Below are 9,312 nucleotides of genomic sequence, written 5' to 3'. Positions count from 1 at the left end.
GGTTAGGGAAGAATGTAGGTAAATGAATAACTTGGTTCAAGGAGACCCTGGATACCACCTTTGGCATAAAAGTAGGATTGGTTCTCAGAGACACTCTATCCTGGTGAAAGATAAGGAAAGGCTGCACTGCCATTAATGCCTGTAACTCGGATACCCTTCTTGCTGAAGTGATTGCTAGCAGAAAGGCAGTTTTCCAAGATAAGAACTGTAAGTCTGCTGTTGCTGCTGGTTCAAAAGGGGGGAAGTGTTAATTTTTCTAGCACAAAATTGAGATCCCATGCAGGCAGAGGGGGTTTCCTTGGAGGTTTTACATTTTTGATCCCTCTCAAAAATTGTCTGAGGAGAGGATGAGAGAAGACAGGAGGATCCATGTTGTACTCTGCTGAAATTGCTGATGCATGAATCTTAATGGAAGAATAGGACAGGCCATTGTGGAACAGTTCTGCTAAGTATTCTAGGATGTGTGCTAGGTTTGCCAGTGTGACATTTGTTCCCTTTGCTGCACTCCAAATGAGGAATCTCTTCCATTTGGCTGAATATGTTTTCCTTGTGGAGGGTCTGCGAGCCTCCAGGATAATGTCCTTAACCCTCTGAGATAAAACAGGTTGGTTTTGTTTTATGCAATTTTCCAAGCAGTAAGCTGCAGCGTTTTTATGTTTGGATGCAGGGTCTTGTAGTTGTTCTGCGTTAGAAGTAAAGGACATAGAGGTAGAGGCCATGAGTTCGTCCGAGACATGCTTCTGAGTAGCGGGTACCAATGCTGCCTTGGCCAGTCTGGAGCTATCAGAATTACCTTTGGCTGTTCCTCTCTGATCTTCAGTAGAACTTTGTACATCAATGGGAGAGGTGGAAAGGCATATACTGTCAGGGCCTTCCAGCTGAAAGAAAGGGAGTCCACCCTCCAGGCTTGTGGGTGGTATACTCTTGAGCAGAATTTCTTCAGTTGGTGGTTGAGTGGGGAGGCGAACAGGTCTATCTCTGGCATTCCCCATTTCTTTGTTATGGTTTTGAAGATGTCTGGATGCAGCATCCATTCGTGAGCATCCGTGGTAGTTCTGCTTAAGCTGTCTGCTAGTGAATTCTCTTTTCCTGGTACGAATCTGGCCTGCAGTTGGATGTTGAGATTCAGGCCTAAGTTCCACAGGTCCATTGCCATCCGGCATAGAGGGTATGAATGTGTGCCTCCCTGTTTGTTGATGTACCACATGACTGTGGTATTGTCCGTCCTTATCAGCAGGTGTCCTTGCTGGAGGAATGATTTGAATGCCTCAATTGCATGCTTCACTGCCAGCATCTCCTTTAGATTTATGTGTAGATTCAGCTGGTCTTGGGACCATAGCCCTTGGATACACTTGTCTTCCATGTGTGCCCCCCAGCCTAGGTCTGAGGCGTCCGTGGTGATGGTCTGCCTTGGATGTGGTTTGTGGAAAGGCAATCCTCTGTTGATCTGGCAGGCCTGAGCCCACCACAGGAATTCTTTTTTCAGGCATGGAATGACTGGTATCAGGGCTTCTAGACTGTGTCTGTGTTGAGACCATACATTCCTTAGGTACCATTGTAATTTTCTCATATGCAGCCTGGCATGTGGGATCAAGATTATGCAGGATGCCATGTAACCCAGGGCCTGCAGGACTTTCCTTGCAGTAAGCTGAGTTTGTCTTGTTAATGCCATGAAGTAGACTGGTAGTTGCTTTTGTTTTTCTTCTGTGAGAAAAGCCATCTGAGTTATTGTGTCCAGTTCTGCACCCAAAAATGTTATCCTTTGGGATGGCACTAGTCTTGACTTTTGTATGTTGACTGTGTATCCCAAGGCTTGCAGCAGTTGTATGACATAGGCCAAATCCTTTATTATTTTTGTCTTGTTGTCTGCTTGTATTAGGCAGTCATCCAGGTATGGGTAGATTTGAATTCCCTGAAGCCTGCAATGTGCAATTACTGATGGCAGGCATTTCGTGAATACTCTGGGCGCAGTAGATAAGCCAAAGGGCAATGCTGAGAATTGATAATGCTCTGATCCTGCAAGAAATCTGAGGTGTCTTCTGCAATCTGGTCGTATAGGGACGTGCAGGTATGCCTCCTTGAGATCTAGAGTCACCAGCCAAGACTCCTTGCCCAACATGGGAAGAAGTTGCTGTAGGGTCAGCATCTTAAATTTTGGAACAATGAGATATGTGTTCAGTGCGGACAAGTCGAGAATAGGCCTCCATTGATTTTCTTTTCTTGGTACAAGGAATAGTCTGGAGTAAAATCCTTGGCCTTGTTCCATAGATGGTACCTTTTCTATTGCTCTCATCCTTAGTAAGCTGATGATTTGTTTTAGAGCCTCTGATTTCTGGCTTGGTGGAAGGTTTGGCATTCCTCTCTTTTTTGGTAGAGTGTGGAAGTGAAACCTGTAGCCTTTGTCTATTGTTTGCAAAGTCCATTTGTCTCCTGTAATACAATGCCAGTTTTCTGAAAATAAAGCTAGCTTTCCACCCAAGGGTGCTTCCAGTTGTTCCCTGGTAGGTGGAATCAGAGCCAAGTCATTGTGTCTGTCCTGTGGAAGTGGTTGCAGTCGCAGCTGTGGCGGCACTTCTCTGGTTGGCAGGTTGCCACTAACGACCCCTTTAGGCACCCCTTGATTGACCTCTGCCTCTTGGGCGTCTATTTCTGCCTCTCTGTGCTCTGGAGGTGTCTGGAAAGGACCAATTCTTTGAAGGCCAATTTCTGCTGAACCTCGGAGGTTGGACCTGCAGAAAATCCTTGACTGTTTGGACAGATTTTGCTTTTTCTTCCACTTTCTTTAGAACCTCCTGTGCAAGGGAGCCAAATAAACTTTGTTTCTCCATAGGGGCATCTAGGAGTTTAGACTTAACATGGTCTGGCAAGGATTGTTCTTTTAGCCAGGCATGCCTTTGAATCACTGCTCCAGTCATAGCTGATCTAAATGAAGCCTCCAGTGCATCATAGCCACATTTTAAGAAATGATTACTGACCTGCTGAGAGTTGTGTACCAAATCCTGAAGGGACTTATGGTCTAAAGGTTCAGGAGAGGACAGCTTTTTATTCAGCTGATCTAACAAAAATTCCTGGTATTGTATCATGTGAAATTGACAGTTTAAAGCCCTGGCAGAAAGAGTAGCAGATGTATAAACCTTTTTACCCCATCTCTCTAATGCTCTTGATTCTCTTTCAGAGGGTAGGGGATTTTTGGCAGAGGCAGCTGCAACACCTTTAGGGCCCTGAGAAATGGTTTCTGGGTCTGCAGCATGGGCCTTATACAAGTGGAAGTGAGAAACCGGGACCCTGTAGTATCTGTCAGGTTTGGCAGGGGCCGGGGGAAGAGAATCAGGGGCAGTACTGGCATCACTGTATGCATCATCAACAACTGATAGTACAGGTGGTATGGCTAAAGGCCTATCCTGTGGTAAGTGTAAAAAAGTCCTTAGCCTTTTCCTAGAATCAGAAAAATCCTGACCCTGCCATTGGAAGTGTTCCCTCATTGAGTGTAGAGTTTCCCCAAATGAAAATTCTTCTGGAGGGGAGGCAGAAGGAATGGAGTCTTCTGCATCAGAATCCTCATAAGGTGAGTATGGTCCTTCCTGATGGTCAGATAAATCTGAACCATCCGAGGAATAGTCAGAGGAGAGAGGTTCAGGGGTTCAGTCCTAGGCCTCTTTTCAGGAGGGGGTTGTGAGGCCCTGTCTGGGTGAGGTTGGGATCCCCTGATCAGAGAAATAAGGTCCTCAGCAAGGCTGAGAATCTGAGAACTTGAGGTAGGTCTGTGAGAGGGAGCTTTTGTAGGTAAGGCCTTGGAAAGTTTAGCTGCTTTAGCCCTGGAGAAGGCCTTGATAGACATAAAAGCAGGGGGTCTAGCTGCCCCACGTGCAGGAGTAGAGATGTCCAATGGAATGATGTCGGACAAATCTTGTGTGCCTGCTTCTTCAGTAGGAATTTCTGTAGCCGACTCAGCTGGGGCCTGTGTGGCCTCGGTTGTTGGAGGCATGCTTTCGGCTGAAGGGAGAACCGAGGTCTCGGTTTCAGCCGAAACCGAGACACTCGCGGTAGGCCTAACCGTGGTTTCAGCCGAAACCGCGGGCCGCGAGTGTCGGCCCTTTTCCTTGCGTTTTTTAGCTAAATGTGTAGTCGGAGTCTCCGACGGCATTTTATATACAAAAGCGGAGCCAAAAAACTCTTCAGCAAACTCCGACTGACGTCTAAGTGTCCGTCGGTTGAAGGAAGCACAAGCTATACAAGCTGATACGTCGTGGTCTGGGCCTAAGCAAGGAAGGCAGCAAGAGTGGAAATCCTTATGAGGTATTTGTTTCCCACAAGTTAAACAATTATTTACTTTGTCTGACATCGGCTGAGGCAAGAAAGAGTCCCCAACGGGGTACTTAGCTTTTTTAGAAGTCTTCGGTAGCTGAAATCTCTGGATCTGACCGACTGGCACTTGCGAACAGCTTCTGCTTCGGGCACCGCGCGGCAAGAAAGACTGAGGAAAATGGCGTTGGCTGATGCCTTTATACCAGGAGCTATGACGTCGGGTGAAGTGCGACATCAGCCGAGGCCAGACCCAGACTTTGGAATCCGGCCGACTGAAGGGCTGCCTGAGGCAGGACAACCCATATGTTATGACTGCAGATGCATCCTTGAAGGACATCATAACATCTGTGTTGTCCATTTTCATTCTTCCTCAACTTATGGGTTCAGATCTGATCCCTCAGATCCAATCCAGTCATTGCAAAAGCTCGTGGCAACCAGAAAACTCTCGAGTTATTCCCTTACCCACAATGCACCAACCCCAAGTACTCCATATATTGTTTGCTAAGAACAGAAGAAAGACTTGGACATATTTCAGTTACAGATACAGGAGACTGTATCTGGAGCTATGTAACCAAAGAATTGACATAATTAACACTCGCTCTTCCAGGAGTATTTAGGACAGAGGGCTTGTGGGAGGGGAGTTGATGAAGAATGAAAATGGACAACATATATACAGAACGTTATGATGAATACAGAACTTCTTTATTTGATATTGTCAGTTTTCATTCTGTCCTTAGGGTATGGCACACAGTCCCCAGCTGCCTAAATCCCCAAGTGGACTCAAGGAAGGATAATCCTGAGCACCACTGAACCAAATGATGCCCTGCCCCTGGAGACCATATCCAATCTGTAATGAATAATGAAAGTATGGGGGATAGCCCAAGTTGCTGCTGCACAAATGTCATCCATGGAAGCTCTAAACTGGAAGACTTATGAAGTAGCCATGGGTCTAGTTGAATGAGCCCGTAAAGGTTTCAATAAAGTAATGCGCAATTTGTTATACATAAAAGAAATAGAATCAGTCAACCATCTGGCCACAGTTATTTTGGCAACAGGTTTTTCTAGTTTTATGCCAGAAAAAGAGACAGACAGTTGCTAAGTCTTCCTGATATTTTCCGTTCTATGCAGGTAAAAATGTAATTGCCTGTGGGCATCCAATAAATGTAACATGTATTCATCTTTGTTAGTAAATTTGGGGAATAATACCAGCAAACTGATTGATTAATATTAGCCTCTGAAACTACTTTATGGAGAAAGGAAGTGTTAGTTTGTAAAGTAAGGTGGCTTTGAAGACAAGGCCAGAATCTTTGAAATTCTTCTGGCAGAAGTAATGGTTACTAGAAAAATTGTTTTCCAAGAAAGATTCTTGAGGTCACATTTAGCTGCAGGTTCAAAGAAGGGGTTCAATAAGTTGCTGCTACGGGGGAGGAGGATCCCTAAAAGGTGGCCTCAGAAGAACAGTGCCTCACAAAAAGGTTTTGCAGAGTCTATAGGAGGCCACGGAAGCCTTTTCAAATCTTATATGAAAATTTGATATCACTGCCAACTGGATTTTCACTGTGGAGGAGCGAGCTCCTTCTTTAAAATGTAAGGCTAGAAATTCAAGGATACTATGCAAAGGAGCTGAAAAGGGATCAAAATTATTTTGAATGGCCCAGTAAGCAAATCTTCTCCATTTACTGGAGTAGAGTTTAATGTGTAGATGGCTTATGGTAAGGTAACTGTATCTGATGGACTGGGGAAGACAGCATAGGTTGTCTGGCTATTAATGAAACTGAAGAAGCCAGGCACTCAACCTGAGGTTTGGTATGTCTGGATGGATCATGCCTGTCAGATGAGACAGGAGGTCTGGAGTCGGAACAAGAATCTACGGTTGGTGGAGTAATTGAGGCTAAAGGAAGGCAAACCAAATCTATCAAGACCAAAAAGGAGAATTGAAGATAACATTGCTCTTCAAAATGGCAGCTTCCTGCAGGAATTTGGAAATTAGCAGGATTGGTGGATAGGCATAAAGCAGGCCGGGGGACCAATCATGAAGTACAGCATCCCTTGGTGTTTACCCCTTTCGGGGGATCAAGGCAAAGCACCTGCTGCATTTGTTGCTTGGGGGAAGCAAAAAGATCACAGCGAGGCTGGCCCCACTGACAAAATATCAGAGTTTGGATGAGATTTGACTATTGCCATACTCTGTGTGCTTCTTGACACAAGGAATAAGATCTGGTCCCTCTTTTTTTGTTGATATACCAAACCACTGACTTGCTGTCCATATGAACTGCAATCATCCCCAAAGGGACAGCTTTTTGAAAGGCCTGCAATGCTAAAAGCACTGCTTTCATCTCTAGGATATTGATATGCAAATTGGCCTCTTCAGGGGACCAAGTTCCTTGAACTGGTTTCCCCAGGTAATGCCCCCCCCCCCATAATTGGGAAGCGTCCATGGTCACTATGGCCTTGGACTGAGCCCTGCTCTGATTGAATCCACCATCTGAGATATCTCTTGCAAATCTAAGTAATATGTATTAGGGTTGACATAGGTTGGTAAAGTACTTACCATTGCATGCATCCACTGTAGAATCCTCATATAAAATCTGACTAAAGGCACAAGAGTTATTGCCGCTGCTACTGACCCTAGAGCCTGAAGAACCAAGTGGGCAGAAACTTTGATACTGCAGATTATTTTCCTGACCTGTGTTCTTAAGGTCTGAACTCTTAGAGGAGGCATTAAAGCTATCAATGACACTGTGATGAACACTGCTCCTATAAATTCAAAATTTTGAGTAAGTTTCAAATGAGACTTTCTGTAGTTTACAGTTATCCCTAGCCAACAGCATGTTTGAAGAACCTGATTTCCTGTCTCTATTACTTTATGCCTGGTCAGGGCTAATAAGCCAGTCTTCTAAATATGGAAACACCCAGAATCGTTGCAGTCTCAAGTGAGCTGCTACTACTGCCATACATCTGGTGAACAGCCTGGGGGCTGTGGTGAGACCAAAGGCAGAACTCTGAATTGGTAATGGCTGGTGTCCAGCCAGAAGCGTAACTACATTCTGCATTCTGGAAGGTAGGTACATATAGATGTGTGCACAAGAAAAATTGTTTCTAGAGATTTGGAATGTTTAGTTATTTGGAAAAGAATACCACAATTGTGACACTAGTGGTTTAATATATCTAGCAGTGTGCCAGGAATGCCAGTCATTCTATGTTGAAAAGACAGAAAGAAAGTTAAAGAGGCGTATCTATGAGCACTGCTATGATCTACAAACAAGAAAGGAAACTAATGCTCTGTTTAAACACAAACAGGTTTGTGAAAAAGCCCACTACTTACTTTTTGTATTAGAAAGGGTAAAGAAAGACATACAGGGTGGTCCACGTGAAGAAAGGATCGAATATAGGGAACTATGGTGACAGGTCACGTTACAGGCCAATATGCCTCCAGGACTGAATGAAAATATCTCCATAGTTCCCTTATTAAAAATTTGATCCGATAAGTTATGATTCATTTTTGCTACATTTTGTACATGGTTGAACCTGTTTTTTTAATATCTTTACAATTATCTTGTACCTTTTTATATAAATACTTTTTATGCAAACTTATTCATAAGGTTCAAACAAGATGGTGTTATATACATTTTTATGTTTCAAGGATCTGGGTTCTATTACAGAATGCTGTTACTGAGGTCTTACACATGTAGTACTTAAAAAGATCAGTACAGGGAGCTCAAATGCAAGTTTTTTAGTGTCAATTCATGCATTTTATATGTAGTTTTAATAGGAATGGATTTATTTATTTATTTACTTTCCCCCCAGTTTATTTCCAGTTTGATTACCGGGGAAGTCCACTGGGCAGAATTGACCCATTTTCAGTGGAGGCCTGGGGAGAAAAGCTCCAAGATGCATTATACAGTTTAGATACAAGTGATACTTAGTATAAAATATAACATTATGTAGAACAGTTACAAATAAACACATTCAATATTTTGCATAGTTAACAAATTCATTAAGATTGAAGTTAAGGGATTATACAGTTTCATTTGAGGAAAACAGTTTACATACGAACCTTTAAGAAAATATGGATACACTTTACATACATTTACAGTAGAATGCTATTTACAATATTTACAAGGTTGAGTTGTGTGAGAGTAGCTGTAGGAGTTGTTAAGAACTTAGAGAGAGAGTACCTATAGGAGTTGTTGAGAGCTTAGCTAGGCTCATAGAAAGATAAGTATGAGAGTTATAGACAGCTTGGGAACCAGAAAGAGAACCCCCTTGGATTAGGTAGGGTAACGGCAGGTACATTTCCAATTAGTGGACAGGTGTTTGAATATTTGGGTTTTGAAGTTTTCTGAGTTTGGTATGGTTCTTAGAGAGGAGGGAAGGGAATTCCATTTTTTGCCTAGTGAGTAAGAGAGGAGAAGTTGGCCAGCAGGACGTTTAGGTTTGTGGACAGAAATTAAGTTCTAATTTTCAGATATGAGAGCTCTGTTGGGTGTATAAGGGGGAAAGATATTCGTTAGAGCAGGATAATTTATTGGGTGAAATACAAGTCTATGTGCAGTAATGAGTTGGAGGTAGTCTAGGTAGTTTGGGAGTTCAAGCCAATTCAGGGATTGTAGGGTAAGGCAATGATGGGTGGTATTTTTAGATTTAGTGGCAAATTTAGAGATTTTGTTGCAGCAGTTTTCTAGTTTAGAGGTGATAGAGGAGGACAGGTTGGTTAGGAGGGGGGCTCCGTATAATAAGGAAGGAAGAAGATAAATCATGGCCAGAGTTTGCCTGGTAGAGTTGGAGAGAAAGTGATTGCTCCTATACAGCATACCTAGTTTTTGGTGGATTTTCTTAATGTTTTGTTGAATATGGATATCAAACTTGAGGTGTTCATCAACAGTAATGCCAAGTAGTTTGGCAGAGGGGACCACTTCTATAGGTGAGTTGGTCTGACTATGGACTTTGAAGTTGTTTTTATCGTAGGAGAAGGTCTTTGTGGGAGGGAATAGTAGAACTTTGCAT

This window comes from Protopterus annectens, chromosome 5.part0 (genome assembly GCF_019279795.1).
Source record: "Protopterus annectens isolate FY-2018-M chromosome 5.part0, PAN1.0, whole genome shotgun sequence".
Lineage (NCBI taxonomy): Eukaryota > Metazoa > Chordata > Ceratodontiformes > Protopteridae > Protopterus > Protopterus annectens.
Note: the sequence above shows the minus strand (reverse complement) of the source record.